The sequence below is a fragment of the Amblyomma mixtum genome, chromosome 3, assembly GCF_055824585.1.
Source record: "Amblyomma mixtum isolate Tamu chromosome 3, ASM5582458v1, whole genome shotgun sequence".
Taxonomy (NCBI): domain Eukaryota; kingdom Metazoa; phylum Arthropoda; class Arachnida; order Ixodida; family Ixodidae; genus Amblyomma; species Amblyomma mixtum.
In genome coordinates, this window is record NC_143014.1 from 345,656,669 (window position 1) to 345,678,693 (window position 22,025).

Consider the following 22,025-nt stretch of genomic DNA (forward strand, 5'->3'; position numbering starts at 1 on the left):
ATGTAGTTTGGAAAGAAAAATATACTCATCAAAGTCATTTACAACACGTGGAGATGCTGACACTTCGCTTTCGTTCGAGTCAAAATCACGGCTTGCGCCAGCGTCGTTTCTTTCTTGGAGAGGTTTGCTCTTTTCAGTCGGCTCGAACATGTAAGGGATGACGCCAAGATCCTCCTGGTAATTTTCGATGTGTTCCATCGTGATATAAGCACCAAACCAACAGCCTCGAACCACCGCGCGCCGCGCTTCATGTACTACATCGGCGGCGACCGAGCCGGGCTCACCGAGTCAACGCCAGTGTTTACGTCACGAGGCGCGCAACCAATCACAGGCGGCAACGAGACGCGCGAGCTCGCCCGAGGCTGCTGCTGCACTTTTCGCCAAAATAAAATAGGTTTGCCTTTCTTTTGCGTAATTTCGACGAGAAATTCGAATTCCGAGTGTAGAAAACTGTAAAGTGCATATCTTCACTCAATTTTTCTGGGAAACCTTTCGGCATCCCTTTAACTGGCACATTCTCATTAAGTCATCTCAAAATAGCAGCGAATGTCCGATTTTGAAAGAGAAATACAGCGCGAACAGAGACGACGCACGAAGAAGAGGTGCACAACACAAGCGCTGTTCCGCAACGAAAATTTTTATTCAAGAGGAAAACATATAAAAGCGACCGAAATAACAGCGAAGTCGGCAATCACATGAGGCAATAAACACATGGAAGAAACTCAAAAAACGTAGCAGATTGCGCGGGGCGCCCTTTCCTCTGACCCATGGTAAGTTATGTGTTGCCAAAAAACCATATCACCACATCATATAATATGATAGAAGGTTGGCTGATGCACCCGCTTATTTTTTTGTTTATGAAAAACGCTTCCATAATCTCTCTGGTACGCTGGTCGCGTTGCCGGTTGAGTATCTTGGTTCTCTCAAAAATCGCCTGACAATTTTTTTTTATCTCCGCAGGGAGCGCAATGTTTAGATAAATCGCTACATCGCGATTACGCGATACGTCATGATATATTTAGATACATCGTTATAATGTTTAGAGACATCAGTGCGGAGATAAAATGAATTTCAAGTCGATTTTTGAGACAACCGAGATACTGTACCGGCACCGCAACCAGCGTCCCAGAGAGATTATGTAAGCGTTTTTCATGAAGAAAAAAATAAGCGCGTCGATCAGCCAACCCTGTTTAAAATTATTTGATGCAAAGATACGGTTTTTGGATAACACCTGACGCGCCATGGGTCATAGGAAACGGCGCCCCGCGCAATCTATTGCGTTTTTTAGTTTTTTCTGTGTTTATTGCCTCATGTGATTGCTGACTTCACTGTTATTTTGGTCGCTTTGATATGTTTCCCTCTTGAATAAAAATTTTAGTTGCGAGACAGCGCATGCGTTGTGCACCTCTTCTTCGTGCGCCGTCTCTGTTCCCGCCGTATTTTTCTTCCAGAATTAACGTCACCCAACTTTCCCAACTTCCCATACTACTACAGCGAATGTCAGATTGCCTTGTACCCTTTTTGCTTGTGTTTTTATTCCTTAAACTCGTGCGCTTGCGCAAAAAAAGTTATATTTTTTGCCTTATGAAACTTTCTGCCGTGCTCGATGTTCACGGCGACCGCTTATGGAGCGCTTTGTTCATGCCACTTGTTAAGTCAGTGTCGCTGTGCAGTCTCGTGAGCCAGTTAAACAAAGATTTTGCTGCAGAAAATTATTCTCCTCAACTTCGAGCTTGAATAAAGGCTAACGCTCTAAACTCGTCGTTCATCTTCAATGGTATACAGCCTAAACGATGCTGCAGGATTTGAATACCATAAAAAAGTCAAAACAAAAGTTTTAGTGCTCGGCGTACCGGCTTAGCGTATGAATGAGCGAAAGCTGTTACAGCTTTGGTTTTGCCACGTAGCCCTGGATTCCGTCGGGGGATTGCGTGTTCCACTGTCCTCGTCATAACATCCTCGTCTGATTTCGTCCGCGGTAGCAGCCCATTCATTTTTGCTTTCGCAGGCATCTTCCGGTTGCGCAATTTTCCGCACTCGTCTTAGCTTCAGAAGCCATTAGGACCGCTGTCGCTCTCTCTACCCTCCGTTACTTGTACCACTTTCCTTCTCCCTACTTTCGTAAACGTGGCGAGGGGGATCACCTTCTCCTCCGCCGCAATCAGCAAAACATACCGGGTGCCCTGCGCTGGGAACAGATGGCAAGACGGAAATTCTATTGACTATGAAATAATTGAAAATATTTCAAATTAAATTTATTGTAATAAGTTCTTTCAAACATTTTAATTCAATATAATAAAAATTTTTCGCCCTGCATGCGCAGTAAAAAGCGACAAAAACTTTTTGGAGCTAAGCTCCTGCCTGTGTCTTCTAGAAACCATGGCATGGCTGCAGGCGCATATACAGTCTTTGCCAAAAATATACAACCCAAGGAGTTTGCTTCTAAGCCGGGGAGCGAGGCTCTTAAGAATATTTGACAATCCTAAGCTTGGGAGAGTTCAGGACTTAAATTCCTCCCACCTTTGTGAGATTGGGGTCCCTGAGTGTGCAAGAGGAGCGGCGCTGCTGGGCTCAGAAGCAGACCCCTTGGGCTGAATACTTTTGACGAAGACTGTACGTAGATCATCTAAGCAGTCAGTAGCTGAAGTCGCAACCATTCCTAGCTGACGCACAGTTCAATTTAGTGGAAAGAAAACAAAACTCAAATGTTGCCATTCTTTGTGAACTTAACGCCCTTCCGCAAGCGCCCACTTTCTTGTTTTGAAGGAGCTACATTTTGCGCTAAGCATCTATATTACACACACACGTTCACGCCAGCGCTCGAGCACCACACTACCCGGCGGCACTGGGGATCAAGCCCAGCACCTCCCGAATGCGAGGCAGATGATCTAGCACAAGACCACGCTTCGGTTTGGGAAATTAAGGTTTTGTGATCTGTGTAACAGCATCGAGTGCTCGGCGCTGTCGTAGGCTTTGCTGACATCCATAGGGAAAACGCGCGGGAAATTGTTTAGTGCTGCGAGCAAATTTAATACGGCTCTCAAGGTCAGTATGAGCACACCAAATTGGACAGCCGGCCTGAAACCAATTTGACAAGAATTCAATTGATCATTTGCAGAAATGAAAGACACAGCACGACGGAGCAGGACCCGTTCCACCAACTTCGCTAGGTTCGAAGTTAATGAAACGGCGTATTTTGTTTAAAGTGAAACACTCCCCGTGATTTTTAGGTAGTGGAACTATTTCCGTAAGAAGCTACCAGGAGATACGTTAAACAAAATTTTGATCATAGATGACGCGACCTTCTCGGGGCCAGGAGCCGCTGGGGAGAGGCGCAGAAGAATTTCCGAAAGCTCAGGCACAGAGATCTTAATAAAATCACTTGAGGTGCATGTGAATGTAGCTGAAGAACGAAGTGAAGACGTAAATCGACGCTGTAGGCCACACGCAATGCCCTCTGAAGTCTTGGCAATGTCAGCAAGGGACTTAATGAGGGGTTCAGTTTTAACAGGGGGCTGAATCACTTTTCTGCTCCTCATGAAATTAAACAGAGCCCGATTATTTCCTAATTGTCCAAAAAAAATCACATTGATTTGTAATATGCTCCGCCTTCGCGCGGGAGACAGTGCGCATAAATGTTGCTGCGACGTACTTATAATCCAACGAATTTTTTGGTAATTTATTTATAACAAGTTTCTTCCAGGCTGCTTTCCGTCGTCTATACCTCAGTAGCACAAGGTGGCGGGCCCATGCGGGTTCAACATTGACAATGAGGACTGGTGACTGCCTGCAGTAAAGCTACATGGGTCCCTCGTGGGCGCAGTGCTGGCACAAAACGCTTAGGCTGCCCACTTCATGCCTCAGAGGGACTCTCCTCGGTAATGCATGGGCTTAAACAGACTGGGCAGCCTATCTAGGACCCACCGCGGATACATTCGGGCTAAGATGCGGGCTCTATTATGGTGAACTGCGGGTAACCCCAAAAGGGGCTTCCCGTACATCACCGTGAGGGAGCCGCGGTGGTTTTGCCTGGGCAGAGAGCTAGTATTCGCGCCTTCAACCTACATGGGTGCGACTTAGAAAATAAAGGGATCTAAACTTTGGGCTTCACAGTGGTGAAGCGTAGCCATGCAGTTTGGGCTGTCTGAGAAACACCTGCGACGGGCCCGCATGGGCTGGGCTGTGGGTTTTTCCTTCCCACATGCCATTCCCATGCATGTAGTTCGTGTGCATAAAATATGGGGCAACATGGGGGTGAAATCCGGGCACCCCCAATAGAGGCTGCCCGTGCAGAACCCTGACGGAGCCAATTAGGTTGTGTGTGGGCTAACGCCAGTATTCCCGCCTGTAGCATACAGGGGTCCTGAGTAGAAAATACATGCGCTGGACAGGAGTACATTTCTCATTTCCATATCTTCCCCGCCTGTACCCTACATATCTGGTAGAAAAGGGCTAAGTGTAGGCTGATCAGTGGCGAAACATGCAGTGCGTGCATGAATGACGCGGCAACATGACGGTGAATTGCGGGCAAACGCAATAGGGGAATCCCGTGCAACACCCTGACAAAGCCAAGACGGCTGTGTGTAGACAAACAGCTAGTATATTTCTTCCTGCAGCCTTCTTAGGGCTGATCAGATTACTGTGGGCTTCACAATGCAGAAACTACATGCGCCATTAGCGAGTTGCAGGGCAACATCCATCGAAAGCCCAACGTACATTAGTTGTACACGGGAAGAGTTGACATTCTCACATTTAGCCTGCCCACATAACCTACACCGGACGTAAAAGGGCTAAGCGTGCCCAAAAAGCAAGACATTGCGTGTTTCACTCTTGTGTAGAGCGGCAGTTTGAAGGTCATAATAAAAAAAGAACTCGCCTCTCTACCTGGCATTTTTTTGTGCTTGTTTTGCGCATATCGCACTGCATTTTTTCTGGTGTACTACGGTCCCCGCGGAGAATGCTGCCAGCATAAGGTGTCTTCCTTGTTTTAATTCACTTCACTTACGACAGCACTAGAAGCGCTTTCGTCGTCTCCATGCAACATGTGGCGCATGGCTTTCATAACTAGTCGTCGTTGTGGCGCAGTGGTTATGGCACTCGGCAGCTGACCCTAATGACGCAGGTTCGATCCCAAAGGTTAGGGCTACAGAAGAGTTACAGCGCTCGAGCGAACAAAACAAAACGAAAAACATTCGCAGAAACCTCACACAAAAAGCACGCTTTGGCTCAAATTGTTTTTCAGTCCATTTTCTTTCGCCTCACCACCACCTTCCCTGCTTTTCCTAGGTAGGCTCGCAGAAAAAAAACCTGCTTATCAGCGGTTTCTCTGTTGGCCTTTGTGCCTTCCTCGAGGGCTCCTCAGTGTCTGTCCTGTCCCTCCCAGCCCCTTTCCCAGAAATGCCGAAAATGTGCTCAGTCTACCACCCACTAGCGAACATTTCAAGCCGTGCTCCCGCCTACGCTTCTACGGGACACTTTCAGGAAGTGGCGAGGAGGCTTTCAACCTACTATTTGTTCACTGCGCCCTGCCACTGCGCGTTGACGTCACGCAGAAGTACTCCCTCGCCTTTCCCGCGTTGCTTTGTAACAGGTGTTTATTCTCTCCTGCGGTTCGGTTGAGCGTGTAGCGACGAAGGGAGCCGCGACAACACGCGCTGGCGTTCACTTGTCTTCGTTCACATCGGGACACACACTGCTTTGCGCATTTCCCCGTGTTTCCTTATTCGATCGACGACCGAAGATGACAACGCCATCCTATGCGTACGTCGAGTGCAAAGATGGTGGTACCCTATCGTCACTGATTCAGTGATGAAGGACGTCACTCCGAAAGACGTGAGTGGACATTTGCTGATGTTTGAGCGGTGAAGGTCACGATGGGAAAGGAGGACTTTATGACGGTGACGTCGCGATGCTAGCACGAAAGCACGCACTTGAAATCACCCTGTTGTCTCCGCCTCAGTTATGTGCTTTTCTTACACCTTGAGCTTGGCGCATGATAGCCTTGGATGCTCATGCACCACTAAACACAACACACATGATGCAAATGAGCATGGCTTATTAAAAGTAGAATTTTATTGGCTATAAAACAAACAAGTTAAGCAATAACTAAGCCGCTCTGAGCACTACTAGCAACTGCACTCACTGGATAAGCTTTCATTGTTATTTCGCTTCACTGCATTAACAAGGAACTAGAAATGGAGACAATTTTTTTCCGTTCTGTTTTCCAAGGCAGGACAACAAATGAAAAACAAAGATGGTGTTTCATTTTTATTACAGCTACAATTGAACATACAGGCTCAGCCAAGACCACCTTGAAATGTTATTTAGTTGCATCCGCCAGAGAGGGGATAGAACAATAACACCTCGGCTCTGCAGTTCCGGTACGCATACAGAAGCCTACTGGTGCATGCAGATGTGCGGCCTGTCACAACCGGCAATGTTGCCCCAGATTTTGAGGGAATTGCAACAGTGGCCCATAAGCGTGTGCACAGAAGCAACGATGATGAAGCTGAAGAGTCGCCAGAGATGTACATTGCTACTGCCACAACTGAACATGACCACAGCAGTCTTGGCTACGGACTCACTAATTTTAGCACTGAGGCTGTCACTTACATAGATGGTTTTATTGTGAGAGTTGTGTCAAAAAGCATAAGCAGCAGTTCGTGCTTAGAGATGCTTGTACAGGACGATATCGCGTGTCCTCATTTTTATTAGAAATATTGGAGGTCTAATAATGCCTTCAGCGCTCGTAATTCACACCCTGTGCACTGCGGAGCACATTTTCCTCTGCTGTAGCGAGCAAGGACACACAAATGTTGGCCACTTGGTCATATAGTCCTTCCAGAAGCTCTGCCAATGACATGAGCAAAGCTTGCAGCGAGTAGAGCATTAAAAAAATAGAATCCAGCACATGTAACTGGAGTGACCAAATTTGTTTCGAAGAAATATGCGACACTCAGACAGGAGGCTACACGGAAAACAAAGAAGGCAAGAGCGGCTTTTGTTAGAGCACTGCTTACAAAGGAAATCTTGTTTCAGCACCAATAACAACCCTTTCAAATTGCACTAGTCAACTTAATGATATGTGCATGAAGCAACCCAGTCAGTGAACAGTCAGTGCATATGTCATAACGAGCCCCTTGATTATCTCCCTTGGCTGCTCGGCAAATTAATGGCAATTATTTAGTGCAAAGCAAGGAATGAAGGAAACAAAGAATAAACTACTTATAATAATCAATTTTTACAAGCGAAAGTCGCACTTGGGTTGTGAATCATGCTGCAGAAGAGGATTTTTTTATTAATTTTTATCTCAGTAGTTCTAATACACGCCACAAAATTATTACAAAATACACAGCACCAGCTGTTCTAAAAAGCCGTGCTGTATATTCTCTCAAATGCTCCTGCATTACACCATCAAAAGTTGGGAATCAACAACTGTTGATACAGTTGCAGTAGTGGGGTAACTTCACCAGTGCAGTGTAGGAATGAACCTGGCCAATGTGCGTGTTTACAAAGTATTAACCCAGTGTCAAATTCTGGCCTGCGTTCCTTTACAATGCAAACATCTCGTGTTGTGTCTTATGTCAGATCCATGGCAGTGATACACACAATGCAACACAACTATATCTGTTGATTGTAGTAGAGGAAGTACACATTTTCTTGCAGTTTCTTAAAACACACCTGATATGTGTAACGCAAAAGCTGTTCACCAGTACAATGTTGAGAGCAAAAAATGGTTTGGTTTGATTGATGGGGTTTAACGTCCCAAAGCAACTCACGCTATGAGAGACGCCGTGGTGAAGGGCTCTGAAAATTTCGACCACCGGGGGTCTTTAACGTGCAATCACGTCGCACAGCACAGAGGCCTCTAGCATTTCATCTCGATCGAAATTCGACCGCCGCGGCCAGGACTGAACCCGTGTCTTTCGGGTCAGCAGCCGAGCACCATAACCACAGAGCCACCGTGGCGGCCTCAGTGCACAAAAATGTTTCCGAAGCTAAGGTCACTGAAGTGTTCAGCAAATACTCAGTTGTTTATTAGTGTTAAAGCAATCTAAATGCAAAGCAGTTGCACATTTCAGCTTATACACAGACACTCATGTGCTTTTCTGACGGTTTGATGTTTCTGTAATGTTTAACGTCCCAGAGTGGGACAGGCTACGAGGGACGCTGTTTCTGAAGGGATCTGTACCAGATGCACAGTTGTGCTGTAGATAACAGCTGTGATGAAGAGTGCCTTGGAAAGGTCATTCTGTGCGGGCTCTACTGGCTGAAATTTAATTCTTCGTTAATATAATTCTTCTAAGAGGAGGTCATTTCGTGTGAGCTCTGCGAAGCGCACAGCCGTATTCATCGTTATTTGCTGCCTGAGTGGACAGCCACGTCGATTAGAAACCGACGATCGAAGTCAAAGTCTGAGTTTATTTATTGCAGGGTAGCAGGTTATATATGTGTATTCAGAAGGAGATCCCAAACCAGCAGACTGAGGGTAATCTCTAATAAAAATTATGTTGAAACATACCATGACAAACATTCAGCACGCCAACTGATATTTATACAATGATATGTGGTTGAATGCTCATACTATGTTGTATGGTTTATGGAGGTTTAATGTCCTAAAGCGACTAAGGCTATGAGGGGCGCCGTATTGAAGGACTCCGGAATTTTCGACCGCCTAGGGTTCATAACATGCAGGGACATAGTACAGTACACAGGCCTCTAGAATTTCGCCTCCATCGAATTTTCTTTCACATTGAAAGGCGTATGCACGTGCTTCTGCTGATGAGCCGGTGTCTCATTTAAGTGCTGAACCGGTCCTGTAATAAAAGCCTCCAAGCTTCGATTCCTTGCGTGATCATTACTTGTCTTGAGCCTGTGAACAGCAGACTCTGGAGCGCGCTGGTGTGGCTTAAGAGTGACTTAGCTCTCGAAACAGCGTCACATGGTGCATGTATCACATGTCCAGCCATGAGCGTAAACACGGGAGCGCGTGGCAGAAAGCCCCATTCCCTACTTAAGGCGATACGCGGCGGCTGCTTTCAGCAACGTGGTGGAAAGGGCCATACTTCTTTTCTGCTTCCGGCAAGCCGAAGGACACATCTCTCTTTCCACTGTGTTTTTGAAAGCTGCCGCCGCGTTCCGCCACGAGTACGGTTCGAGGCTATCGGGCACGCGCTGCAGTGTTCACGCTCATAAATTTCATGACTGTAGATTATCACATACCTCTTATGCCTCAAAATCTGTATACAGTTCAAGGAATAGGGACAAATATCGCAATCGCACACCATAACGCGCCGTTCGAGAACCTCTGAGAAGTGTCCTGAGCACTGCGAGCATTTTCTCCGGATTTCTTTGTATACCAGCGGTGGACCGAGTTGCGGCGAGACCCGAACAAGCACATCATGTGGTAAGAAGCAAGACGAAGCAATTAACTCTGAGTGGAAACACTGTAAAATCACCAAGCTCGTCTTGTCGCGTCGCTATTGGAACTAGCTATTGGAACATATTGTTGCTGGTTTCATACAAGAGTTTTTGAAAGATCATAGCATACTATCACCTTTTCAGCATGGTTTCAGGAAAGGACTCTCCACTGTAATTCAACTCGTAACAACCGTACATGAGCTATCCCGCATACTTGATTTATCTGGACCAATAGATGTGCTCTTTCTGGACTTCAGCAAAGCTTTTGATAAAGTTCTCCATGCAAAGCTATTACATAAATTAGATAAAATTGGACTCCCATTTGGGATCATACAGTGGATATGTGCTTATCTCAAAAACAGAGAACAGTTTGTTGATATTAGAAATTGTACTTCCAGTGCTCGTCAGGTTACCTCAGGAGTCCCTCAGGGCAGTGTGCTAGGACCATTGTTATTTTTAATATATGTTAATGACTTGATTGATGTTATTCCTGGTAATGTGTCCATTCGGTTATACGCGGGTGATTGTGTTATCTTCAAGGAAATTGTGTCCCATGACGACCATTATGTGTTGCAAAGATGCCTTGCAGAAATTACTGACTGGTGTTCAAATTGGGGAATGGAGCTCAATGCGGAAAAAACTGTAGTTTTTCGCCTAAGAAGAAAAAAATCTGCTAGCATTTTTCCGTACCAACTTCGAAATAGAACTGTCCTCGAAGTCGACAAATACAAATACCTTGCCGTTACCCTTAACAATAAGCTTACATGGTCAACTCATATCTCGGATGTTTGCTCAGCTGCGCGAAAAAAATTGTGGTTCATAAAGAGAAAGCTTAAAAACGCGCCTGTAAGGACTAAAATGTTAGCCTACAATGCAATAATGAGATCGAAGATAGAATATGCTCCCGAACTCTGGGACCCGCATACCATGAAAGACACAAAAGAACTTGAGCGAGTACAGAGAAAAGCAGTGAGATTTATATACGGGAAATATCCCAGGAAGGATTCGCCGTCCTCAATAATGTTAAAGAACAGAATACAGACACTTGAAATACGCAGAAAAATTAATCGTCTTGTACTACTACATAACACTCTTTCTGGAAAAAATAATATGACGCTACCAGCTTCCGTATGTCGACCTTCTACGAGGAGAACACGACACAGTCATGAGTATTTGCTTGCACCGATCTTCGCGAAAACAAACGCTTACAAGTACAGTTTTTTCCCTCGAACGGTGAACGATTGGAATTCACTTCCCATTAGTGTATTTCAGACTAACGATTTCATAGCTGCATTGCAAAATCATTTTTGTGTAAGTTAGCGATGTTGACGTTCTCATTTGTGCGTCTTTGTGTGCATTATGTTCATTTCATGTTGCATTGTATACGCTTTTCTGTGCTTTCTTGTTTGTGATATGCCCCTCCTGCTTGGGCCAAACTATTGGCCTGCACTATTACTAAATAATAAATAATAATAAAAAAGAATTCAACTGAACGAATTTTTCACTCAATCGCTCCCCGCGCTAGGCGAACACAGATGGCCACACGGACTCGGGCTGCCTTGATTCTTCCCGCCTGGTCTAGCGTGAACGATTGACTTATACCGGCACAACCATACCGCCAACTTTTCGAGCCATTCCCCTGCACCACAACACGACCTTTATCTTTTTTTCCAGGATCTCAGTGATTGAGCTCTGGCCATGCCAACTAGACCGGAACAGATAGTCGTCCTAGACCCATGTCGGGCGCCCTGTGTAGCAAAACAAGCGCGTAACGGGCAAACGCCCGTGCGCAACAAACGTGGCTAAGATGCTTTTCGTTCGGCGTGATTTTTTGCTTTAAGAAAGAAAGCGTATTCATTTAGCATAAAACATGAAGTACAAACACACAACTTCAGGGACCCGACAAAATATATTTAAGGGTCCCGACCACTATAAGCTAATACAGATAATGCAGACAACAGCAATAACGCAAGTATTTAGCAATAAGCATACTACAGCTTATTACTTTCGTTGAGTAATTCTATTTTTATTTATGAATAGAACACCTTTGAGGGATACTGGAGAGAGGTAGGCTGTTTCTTTTCGATATTTTTGCCGAGTTTAAGGCTTTTCTGCTCACGCATGTACCTCAGGTGCTCGCATTTGTGCCAGTACCAGCGCTGTTATATCACATGGCCTTCCAGATACCGTAAGAACAATAGTACTGTCTTAAGTATCATTACTAAAGTAATAATGCAAATGAGCGAAAATGTGAATTGTTATAACAAACATACATGCGCCGTGTGCTAACAGCGACAATACAATATAGCTGTTATGGCACGAAGGTGCTTGTAATAGCGCAGTATGCAAACATACGGTCGACTGGCTATAGTGTAAAATGTACGGACGAGCTTCGCTGTAGTATGACATCGGTAGTTGAGTGACAAAGTTTAGTAACTGCGAAACTGTCTCTCCGAACTTGCCAAGCTATATCTCCGCGTACTCAGGACAGTGCAACTGAGTGCGTACGTCGGCTTCTAGAGATGAGACTTTCCGGAGTAGCACTTGAAACGCGGGTTGCATTTGCCTGCCGCGGGTGACCTCGAGGTGACCGTCTGGTCGGACGAGAAGTAGCGCACCACAGGCTTAGTCCTGGTGAACGCTGGCCAGTCCGTTAACCTGCGTTTGTACCGTCGAAAACAAACAAAATCCGTGTTACAATATTTCTTCGACACAACGCCGAAGACAACCAGAGCGAAACAAAAAGAAGATAAGAAAGTCAGTTTCGCCCTCGAGTAAACCACAAATTTCTATGACAGCAATAATTTAAAAGGAAGAAACAGCGCGCAGAAACGATACACACACGAGCGCTCGTATGTGTGTCGTTTCTTCTTGTGTCCGTGTTTTTTCGCGCTGTTTCTCCCTTTTAAATGCATTAGCAACTAGCCCGGAACCTTGCTCTTCTGAGCGATAATTTACCTTTAACGGCTAGCTTATCACGGGCAAATTTACTAGTCGTAACATGACAAACTTGCTGTACAAATTGACACTTTATGTGCGGACGATGCTTGTCTTGCAGACTTACCACTTATCATAGGTTGGATTTTAATTCCTTGCGTTCGCTTTGCTGACAAGCCTTGGTGGACTTCTTGGTAGCACTGTGCGGCAAATCGTGGTATATCTAATATTAAGATTTTGCAGGCATATTTTAATATTTCAGGTAGGTTTAATATATCATACATCATGTATTTTTTGCATTATTTAAAGTTGCTCTTGTATGTCCATTCATTATGATTTTCTCTGGTCATAAAAACTGCCCCCTCAATTTTTCTTGATCCGAAAGAAGACACCGAAATAGGTACTTTTCATACTTTCATAACTCGCCCATAAGTTCGTGCTTTCAAGCTTTCTTTTCATACTGTACTTTCCGAAACACTGAAGCAATAATAATAGGCCGAGATGCCATCCTGAGGTTTTCCAAACCGAAAGTACCACGCTCACAAGTAAACGTCGGCGCGCAAGATACTACGACATATGACACAAATAAGTGCATTCGCCTAGGTGACTAAGCAGTGGAGCTCCTTCCTGAGCGGTGTCAATTGCCTGATAGTTCCCAGCAAAAATACATATCTCTAGAATACATATCTCTAGCCAACTCGGACACGCAGAATCAGATTCAACAGAGAATTCTGGCCACTGCTCCCTCTCCAACCTCTACCCAACCTAATCTCTACTAATGTAGTTTCTGAATTAATCAATGAATCAATTAAACAATCAGTCAGTCAATCAATCAATGAATTAACCATAAACGAGTGCACCGCCTGCAGGTGTGACAACACATTGAGGAACATGTTGTTCGAAGTATGAAAATTGCTTAAAATTTTACTTTGAGGATGTCGATCACTTTCAACAAATTTGTCAAACTGACCACGCTAATAACTGTACCGATCCTCACCCGTTGTCGATGAAGTCGAGTACGGCATCGGCGAAGCCTCTCGCTCCAGGTGGCTCGAGGTAGTCCTCGGCGCCAAAATAAAAGGCGGCGTCGAAGTCGTCGTTGTGCTGAGGCGCCTGTGCGGGCGTGACGGCCTCGTGTTCGACCAGACCGAACTCGTAGACGTGCACAAGCGCCGTGTCCGACAAATATTCGGCGAAGGCCAGTGCGGGGCAGAAAAAGAGAGCTTCGTCCAGCAGCGCCCCGTAGTGTCTAAACGCACGGCTGGCGTCGTTCAGCGACTCCAGGCCCGTGTGCAGGTTCTCGGCCTCCAGGATCTCCTCGCCAAGGGTGAACGTGAAGAGCGCTGAGGCGGTGCTGCGGTGCTGGTCCGGCGTGAAGTGCGCCCTCTAGCTATTCGTCGAGGAGTCTAGGAAGCGTGCGAAAAAGTGCATCCCTTCGCCCCGGTCGAAGCCCACCAACACTGACAGCAGAGCAGGACGTCGAGGGACCGCAGCGGCCGCGACGCCTGTGGGGGCCAGCATAGGCCACCTCTCGGATGCCAGGAGCTGAAAGCAAAGGTATACTGCTAAATGTATCGCATTATCGCGATTCAAAGCATTTTATGACGCTACTCTACTGGTTTCGTTAACCCATCCACAAGAGAGGACAATGGGGATGGCAGATCTCCTGGCAGAGCCCACACGATGAAATACTGGCAAGTGCCGCATGCGTCGTCGACTCCGTCACTGTGGCCTCAATTTTAATAGCACAGATCTCTCTGCTGATCATGATGGCTTGCTACGCTTGCGTCTGCTTCATCGTTTATATACTTACGAACATTAAGAGATCCTCTCCTCTCGCCTACGTTCGGACCATATCAGTCAAGCTTACTTATTTCTTAACTTTACTAGCCGCTGAGGGACAACGTGGGCTCAGGAGAGCTACGATGACTCTCTCTCTCTCTTAATCAACCATTCCCCCGCCTCGCGCTCTGCACGTGCCCTTTTCGCCATGTGCACATGAATATGCAAGCAAAGGCAAAGAGAAAAATAGATACCATTGTGGTGACGAATACGTGTTGCGTTGAGGTAGCGTTACATTGCGAGGCAAGGAAACGCAATGATAATTACAGCCAACCAACCTTAGGGTCGACGCGAATAGCGGGTCTCCATATGTGGGCAGGAAGGGGCTCAGGGTCAGCGCGTAGTAGACGTCGATGGGGAGGGCCGCCAGTGCCGCCGTATAGGCCGCCTGGAGGCAGGCAAGTGCGCGGCGCTCATCCTATGCCTCGTCAGGCGAGGTGCACATCATGCCACGACGAGCCGCACGTTCTCCGCGTCAGCACACTCGCCCAGGCACGACAGCGGTGAGCCTCCCTGCGCCCCACGGGTGTGAATCCCTCTTAGCGCATAGCTGCGACCGCAACTTACGAGGCACTCTTCAACAGCTGATGAAGGCGTCTCCCCATGAATGTTTTCGGTGCTTTAATGTTTGTGGTAGCTACCGTTTGTAATGGAAGTAATGGCCGTGTTTCTGGTTCGAGTCGAAATATAAACAATTAAATGACCCATGGCTCCTTCATCACCGTGAGTGTTCAAAGTCCTTCTGCTTGCTGGTGAGCAGCTGCTGCAGGAGAGTGTATCAAAAAGCGGTTCATTAGCCCTGCTGAGGAACTGTTGCCACCAGATAGGGAGTGTTGCGACAAACGAACTGACGCTGCGGCGTTTTGGCTCTCTGACTGTTCCACTATAGGTGGGGACGAATGCGGGTATGCAATCGCTCAGTGAAATATTGGTTGCATTACGTTACTGTCCTATTTTGTGTAAGATCAAGTCACAGTATCACAGTACAAAATCATTGCCTTTGCGCTTTCCTGAGGAGCCCGACGTGCTTTCGCGGACAAGAATCTGGTAGCTTTGGGAGTTCTCGTGCACCTGTACGTTGTTGGGAAGAGGATAGGAGGTGAAAGACACGCAAAGTAGTGCCGCACGGCTTTCCCAGCGTCAAAAATATTTGATTTTGTGCACCATACCTACGCCTTAGGCTTCCAACGGAATAATGATGTAATTGGCTAAGAAGGCTTAAGAGGGGAAAACTTGTGGGGGACACCTAAGCTGCGCCTTAAAGGCAGGCGCTCCCAGTGGCAGTCCTTGTGCGGCCTAGGTTGCTCTTCCCGTGTGACCAATCAATAAACCAACTGCCACCTGCGGAGGTGGGCAGGCTGTGATGACCTCGCAAAGTCACCTGACCTAGGTTGCTCTCTGGGGACCACCTGGCAAAGCCATGCCCGTGATTTTCCGCTCACAACAATGACGCCGACAACGCCGACAATGGATTTTCTGGTGAACGGTGCCTTTACCACTATCGCGTTAAGAGGGCGACTTTGTTGAAAGCTTTCGCTCAAAGCCACTGAAAACAAGGAGACGCAAAGAGACAGGGACGAAGCACGCAGTGCAAATCAGTCAAGGGGCCTGCAGTATTGCCAGCCTGCATTTTTGAGTTTGCAGATAGTTTTTTTCCGCCCGTTACTTCTATGCCTTCAAGCAAGTATATGTAGTTGCCTGAGCAGAGCGGAAGAAAGATGCTTGACGCTACCGAAATAAGTAAAGAATCGACACATACAATGCAGATTGTGGCGCCATCAGCACAAGAGTTGTTAAAGAAACAATGAATCTCGACGAAAGGTGCTCCGGACAACAATTGTGCTGCATTGCTGTCTACGACCAGAAAAAAATCCTCCATAATGAATTGAAAATCCAGTTCGCGGAAATTTGCCGAGCTTAGTTACAGGCAGACTCTCGTCGTATGCGCGTTAGTTCAAGGTGGCAATCATTGAAAGGAGGTTAAATGCGGGATAGGCGCTGGGTATGCTGGCTGCAGTCGTTTGCATTTTTGGTTATGAGAAAAGCCTGCAACATCACCGCACCTGCAACATGGCTCTTGAAAAGAGGGCGCTTCCCCCGAGCGGCGACAGGATGTGCAGTCCAGAGCTGATGGCCCCGGCATCCACTCCCCAGAGAACCAGGCTGCGAGGGTCTCTGCCGAACGCGTCCGCGTTTCCCTTGACCCACTGCAGGGCAAGGTGCTGGTCCAGAGTCCTTGATTGCCTGGGAAGCTGGTGACGTTGGCGTACATGAAGCCGAACGAGCCACGCCTGCAACATGTAAAAGACTCATGTCGCATGAACAGGTGGCCGTTTTTCTTTCTCTGAAGTGCTGATCTTTAATCACCGAGCGATAGGTATACAACGCACTTTCTATGGAGCAAGCAACATTGGCACTGCCTTCGTATGTCGAAACCAAGGTCACCAAGGATGACTTGCAGACCAGTGGATGTCATAATTTTGATAGTGGCCATGCGCTATCTGTAGTTGTCAGTTTCAGGTGCGTATGCGCTGCACATATCAAGTACAGTCTGCGAACTTAATATTTTGTGACTTTTGCGCGCCTCTGAGCAAGAAGCATAAAAGAAGCTACGCTAAGTAATACCCCACATCCTTAAAATTCTGTAAATACGGTGTGGTTTTTATTGAGTTCAACATCCCAAAGCGACTCAGGCTATAAGAGACGCCGTAGTGAAGGGCTCAAGAAATTTCGACCACCTGGGGTTCTTTAAGAATGTCTAATGGTTTGTAGTGACGCTTATAGCGATATCTCGTTTGTGCCTTCGTGACACATTTCGTTACTACCCATTGTCTCGACCTGAGCACACGCCTGCTAGAAAGCCTAATCTTCATATTCAAGTCGCGGCCAATTTTTTACGCTCAATCCTACCCGCACCTTATTCTGTCACGCAATGATTTTATGGAATTCCCTACCTGAAAATATAGTCACATGCACAAACAGAAAAACATTCGAAGAATGAATCTTTAGCTAAAGATAATCCTCCGGAAGCAACAGCACTTCTTGCATTCTTTTCAGAATTATATTTTTGTTTTCTATTTTTTGGTGTGTCGACGTTCTAATAATGATTTTTACTTGGTATTTTTTGGTGTTCAATCCCGGCCGCGGCGGTTGAAGTTCTAAGGAGGAGAAACTCTAGAGACCCGTGTACTGTGCGATGCCAGTGCACGGTGAAGAACACCAGGTGGTCAAAATTTCCGGACCCCTTCACGACGGCGTCTCTCATCGTTAAACCCCCATAAAGCAACCAACAGTTTTTTGTTGTATTTTTGCGTTTTGCTGAAATATCGCTTATTTGAATGAGACAGCGTTAAGCCTCCCGTTCTGCAGAAACCCCGGCGACGTTGTGAGGGTCAAATCCTTCGACAAGCCACCACAGTGGGCCACTTAAGTCACGTGACAGTGTGGCTGCATAACAACGTGTCCACCGTATTGTGAGCAAAACGACCACCGTGGCAGGTGGCAGGTGTGTTAGTAACTGGTCGAGAGAGGTTGCTCGGCAAGAGCAACCTGGCCCGCACAAACGCCACAGTTGGAAGCACCTGCCATCGCAGAGCAGTGGCGCATTGCTCGCCGCAACACTTCGCCTGGAATGGTATGAGGACTCCCATAGATCTATGAATGTAATGTAGAGAATTACCAATACTGCGCAGATGAGCATTAAGCCATTAAATTATCGCGTCATAAGGCGGAGCTTGAATGGAGCCTGCAATTTTTTCCTCTTGCTTTATTTGGCGTTGTATTTTGCTCATCCATTTTTTTCCAGTATTTTCAAGGAATGCTAAGCATGTCAACCTCCCTCCCCTTATGCAATGTCTTTTGGCCCTGAAAGAAAACAATAGATGAAATCAAATTAGAAATTGTGTAGAGCCGCCGCGTGTCGTGGAAACAACTGATCTGAAAAGAATAGTCTGATAATCGAAAAAAGGACACTGAATTCAGAAGCTGGGCCTCCTCTATTGCTCCACAGCAGCAGGCAACAGAGCTGCTCACAGTCAGTTCGCAATGCTTGTTCCTAATCACGTGATTCAGAAACATTTTAGTAGGTGCTGTGGTTGCTTTCAGTTCAATCACCGGCTAACGATTCTCCGCTCGGGGCAGGGCTAAAAGCGTGGCGAACTTTTCCCTGAAGCATTTCAAAGCGGTTGTTTCGCTTTTTCCTACTGTTCGTCCCCTGTTGCTGTACCACCCACCACCTTCAGAGAGCGAATGCGGGCGCAGCGCACCTGTAGTTGGGCACGGCGACAACGCAGTCGCAGCGCACAGCCATCAGAGCCCCATCGTACTGGCGCAGCCGGTTGGAGCCGTGCGTGAATGCCCCCGTGCAGGAGCACCACCACGGGCCGTAGCTTGGCGAGGCTTAGGCTGGGCGTCCATAGGTTTACGTGGAGGCAGTCTTCAGTCCAGTCGGCGCTCGCTTTGCCTCGCTGCCGCTCGTGCGCGCGCAGCCACTGAGGCGGGCATGGTGGCGCCTGCGCTCAAAGAGTGCCACTGAGAACGACAAACGAGATGTTAGGAAGGCAGGTGAGGTTTGACGTGCCGAAGCTGCACATATATGGGTTATGAAAGACGCTGTAGTGGAATGTTTCGAGAACTCTTTAACGCATAACCTAAAATAATTGCAGAACACAGGGCCGATTTGCAGCCTGCTGCCACCGAAATGCGGCCGGTGCGGCAGGGATACAACGCTGCGGTCCTGGGTTCGTCCCCATCAAACCTTGATTGTGAAGGGGTAAAAACATGCTTCCCCGAGCGGGAAATATTCTGTGGGCAAACCACACCGGCCATCATTTGCTTTCGCGAGGAAAGGTGGAGTAACTCTACGCGTAGATTAGAATATTTCCTTGAATCACCCCCCCCCCCCCCCCCCAGAGTTCGCGCCATAATCCTGGAAGTTAGGTGCCGCGTACTGCTTCTGAAACGCTGCACTGAACGGCGGCCATAGGCAATATATATATATATATATATATATATATATATATATATATATATATATATATATATATATATATATATATATATATATATATATATATATATATATATATATATATATATATATATATATATATATTTTTTTTTGGCCGACACAGTTACTTTCTTACACGGCGGTGGAATGCACATGAAATGTTTACGAAAAAGAAAAGGCGCCATCTAGCAGAGTGTGCTTAAAAATATCTAGGAACCAACAGTGCCAAAAGCAGTTCGTGGTTAACAATTCATGCTTAATAAAACGCAGACGTCATGTAGGATGGAAACTACAATTATTTAAATAGATAAGCCTCACTTCGTAGAAGGCGCTTTGTTGCAAGCGTGAACTGCACATGTGTCTGGGGTTTTCCTTAATGCTGGTATGCTCCTGAATCATAGATGTCATCTCAGCTACGTAAAGTTTTCGGGGTCAGTGTGCGGCTCAAATCTCCGAAATGAGCAGATATGAACTAGAGACATAGCATCAACTTACTGTATATTGACCCAACAAAAAAATCCACAGCGGCATCTGATTACTTTGTATATTGGCAATACGATAGCATTAGAAGCTTTTGACGCCTTTACCGGGAATGATGTCACTCCTCTACAGCCAATGAAAAAAAATTGATGATCCACAGTACATTTTTCTCCAGATGAGGCTTTTTATGCTCTCACACTACAAACAAGTTTTTTCAAAACAAACTACAATAAAGCATCCAAACTCTTAACCACTCGACAACAAGTTCTCTGGTATTCAATAAAAGAATTACTCGACTTCATCGACAAATGGTGGGCGTTGTTATCTCTTCCGCTAATCCGCCTGTACGAACGGCTGCCCTGTCGCAACAACCCCCCGTGTAGGCTACTTGGCTTTTACAATCGCCTACTCAGCAAGCCCGTTTTTGAGGGGTCGGCACAGGCTGTGGCGGCCGCGAAATACAAAAGCTGAGGCTTCGTAACAGGATTTTGGGCTCTAAGTGCTAGAAGTCAACCCGAAACCCTTCACTACGGTACACCTCACACCGCGCAGTCTTGCTTTACCACGTAAAACGGAATCAGTCAATCTTTGGTACTCGATTCACTTTTCAAAAGCGGAAAGGGAAAGCTCACCTTGAGGGTGGCCCTGAGCTCCCCCTGCCACGGGCGTATGGGCGTGGGTCTCCGGAAGCGGGCGATTCCCAGCGGTGGCTCGGCATATGGAATTCCGTAGAGGGCGAGGACGCTGCTGTTACCCGCGTCTAGCCACAGTCCGCGGAAGCTGCCGCTGATCGTCACCACCGCATGGCTTAGTTCCGCCCAGCGACGCTGCCCACGTGCTTGTCCTCCGTGCCGCCCCAAGTAGAGGATCTAGAGAGCCAGTGCTTCGGCCGTAGTCCAACACACCACCATGCATGCGGGATGCTAAACTACCAACACTTTCATCGCCTATTTGGCAGAGCACCACCGTTACTAATCCATCGGCAGCGATTATTGATTCAATGAGTTTATTCAGTTAACACTCGTACTGAGAGTGCTACCGACAATCCTGCTCGAGTGCCCAGGGGCGATGACCAATGTGTCCATTCAATTGAAAATTACATCTTAACTCTCCCGTCTACATTATCCCGTGTATCCCGGTGTCTGCAGAAATGCACAGCTGCAACAGTACGATATTTCTCTCCATCTAGCTGTGTTTATCCTTGATAAAAGCGCACTTGTGCGGACCCTGAACATCGTAAAAAGGAGACAGCGGGCGCTTCCATATATAGGCTTTACTGAGAGCTAACGTTACCATTTCAAGAATAACGTTGCCTGGATAAAAGAGGAGAACTAATGTATCTACAAGAGGGGCTTAAAGCCTCGAAGATGGCAGGAACTTTTGTGGGGAGCTCTGGGAAGAGAGCCGCAATAAGTGAAAACTCCATCGAAGGTTCAATGAGGCGATATGCTCTTTGTCTTTTCGGCAACGAAATGTGAACATAAATTGGAGGAGAGCCAGCAGGTGCTTTGCTGTCCACTTTTAGCTTTCCCAACAAACGTCGAAATAGGTCGCAATAAATGGATTAGACAAACAAACAGGTTTCGCCTGTACACTTGGTCACAACAATAAGAAGCAATGCAGCCTGGGCAGCGTGTACTTACAGCCGTATTCGAGGACTTGTGTCCACGCCTTGTCCTTCTTCTCCTCGTCACTGGCCTCGGTCGTTTCTTGCCGGCCGCTTAGGCTAGACTCCCCCATGCTCGTTGTGCATGCCATACGAGCCGGAAGGTGGTCGGCTGCTGGCCAGTCTCGAGTCCGAACGCGGCCTCATGGCTACTGCCTTCTTCATCTTCTCCTCAGTAAACATGGCACATACCCATGCGGGTATGTGCCATGGGGGATTGATGATGATGATGATGATGATGTCCTCGGGCTGAATGGCACATACCCACGTCTTCTTCCTGCTGCTTCGTGGCCGACACGCCCTTCACGACCGATTCGGAAACATCTAATTCAGTGGCGCCGACAACTGCTGCTCGGAATTCACGGTGCCGTCTGACCGTGGAAGCGTCCAGGGTTGATGTCGTTATTGTGTATATAACAAAGTTGCAAGTTCGCATTACTTTCAGTTCAAATTCGGGAATACAGCATTTGCACTGGGTGCGACTGAAATCTTATAATAAAGCTTGCAGCAGTTGCTACACACAGGTCGCACCGTATGCCGCAGGTAACACATTCAGAATGTCCCACAAGATGAATGTGAATTTGGGCTGTATAAATAGCAGCGGGGTGTAGAAGAGTCTTAAGTGAAAATACTGGAAGTTTTCTGTAGGATTCGGCACACCGCCTCCTTTTT

The 22,025-nt window shown here is 46.9% G+C and overlaps 2 pseudogenes; one reads left to right on the forward strand and one right to left on the reverse strand.

Annotated features, from left to right (window-relative positions):
- The first annotated feature begins 6,286 nt into the window (after positions 1–6,286).
- LOC149356234 (uncharacterized) lies at positions 6,287–7,047 on the forward strand (annotated as a pseudogene).
- Positions 7,048–11,936: 4,889 nt separating this feature from the next.
- LOC149356235 (uncharacterized) lies at positions 11,937–21,427 on the reverse strand (annotated as a pseudogene).
- Between the last annotated feature and the right edge of the window lie 598 nt (positions 21,428–22,025).